The following is a 1,512-nucleotide window of genomic DNA, read 5'->3' on the forward strand; positions in this document are numbered from 1 at the left end:
ATATATATATATATACATATATGTATACATATATATGCATGCATGTATGTATGAAGGTATGTATGTGTGCTATTTGGAGAATATAAAGAAAAGGACCTCCGAAGAACATCAAATAACGGTAGGACCTTTAGTGTTGAGCTTCGAAGAAAAGGGTCAAATAGACAGAATATCGATGTAGAAAAATCATCTGAGGGTGAACGTTATGAATGGAACCAAAGACTAACAAGAATGGCCTTGCTGCTCTCCAATGCCACTTTTCAATATCTTTGATTCATACAACCATTTCCTTCCACTATACCCTCTGCATCTCCAACGCTTTCTTGACCATCGAAACCCACACGCGCCCGCGCATATATGTATGTATGCATCTCTTATGCATGTGTCTGTGTATACTCAATGACGGACATCGCTATCATTGATTTGATTTTCTCCTCCCCACCTCCTCTCTTCATTTCTCTCGTAACTTTCCTTTCTCATTCCCCCTCATCTTTCCTTTGTTTCTTTTTGCTCATCATCTTTCCTTTATTTGCTCTCCATTCTCTCCATTTATTCTTGTTTGTGTCTTCCTCTCCTTTTCTTATCTTTTTCTCTGTCGCTTTTCTCCTTTTGCACTTTTTCTATTTTTCACCCAGCGTTTTTTTTAATATTATTATCATAACCTATACCTTTTATGCTCTCTCTCTCTCTCTCTCTCTCTCTCTCTCTCTCTCTCTCTCTCTCTCTCTCTCTCTCACACACACACACACACACACACACGCACACACTACTTTCTTTTCTACGCTTTCTCTTTCAATATTTCTCCCCGTAACTCCCTTTCGTACGTTTTATCTTTTCGTTCTTCTTGTCGTCTTCCAAGCAATGGCGCATTTAAGAATCTAACGTTTCCTCGATTTGCATCGTATATTTCCGCCAGAAAAGTTTGTTATAACGAGAAACATTTGATGAAATGAGAGAATTTCAATAACCAGATGTAATGATCGGAGATATGTGTACCTTTGTACAAATAATATATCGATCCCTTCCCACAGCGATTTTCCCATTTTCTCGTTGGGACACCTGAATATCTTTTAACCATCTTTTCAACTCTTGATCTTCGGTTGTCCGGTCCTCAACCATTCCAGAGTAGAATTATAGATTGCTGTGAAGACGCGTGGCTTAGTGGTTAGGGGATTCGGCTCACAGTTATAAGGTCACGAATTCGATTCCCAGCGGTGCGTTGTGTCCTTCAGCGAGACACTTTATTTGATGCTCCATCAGTCCATGCAACTGGCAAAAATGAGTTGTACCTGTAATACAATGGGCCAGCCTTGTCACATTCTTGCTGAATCTTCCAGAGAACTACGTTAAAGATACGCGTGTCTGTGGAGTGCTCAGCCAATTCCACGTTAATTTCTCGAGCAAGCTGTGCCGTTTATCAACTGGAACCGACGATGTGCCAATTACACACACACACGCACGCACACACACACACAAACACACACACACACACACACACACACACACACACACACA

This window comes from Octopus bimaculoides, chromosome 13 (assembly GCF_001194135.2).
Source record: "Octopus bimaculoides isolate UCB-OBI-ISO-001 chromosome 13, ASM119413v2, whole genome shotgun sequence".
NCBI classification, from domain to species: Eukaryota; Metazoa; Mollusca; class Cephalopoda; order Octopoda; family Octopodidae; genus Octopus; species Octopus bimaculoides.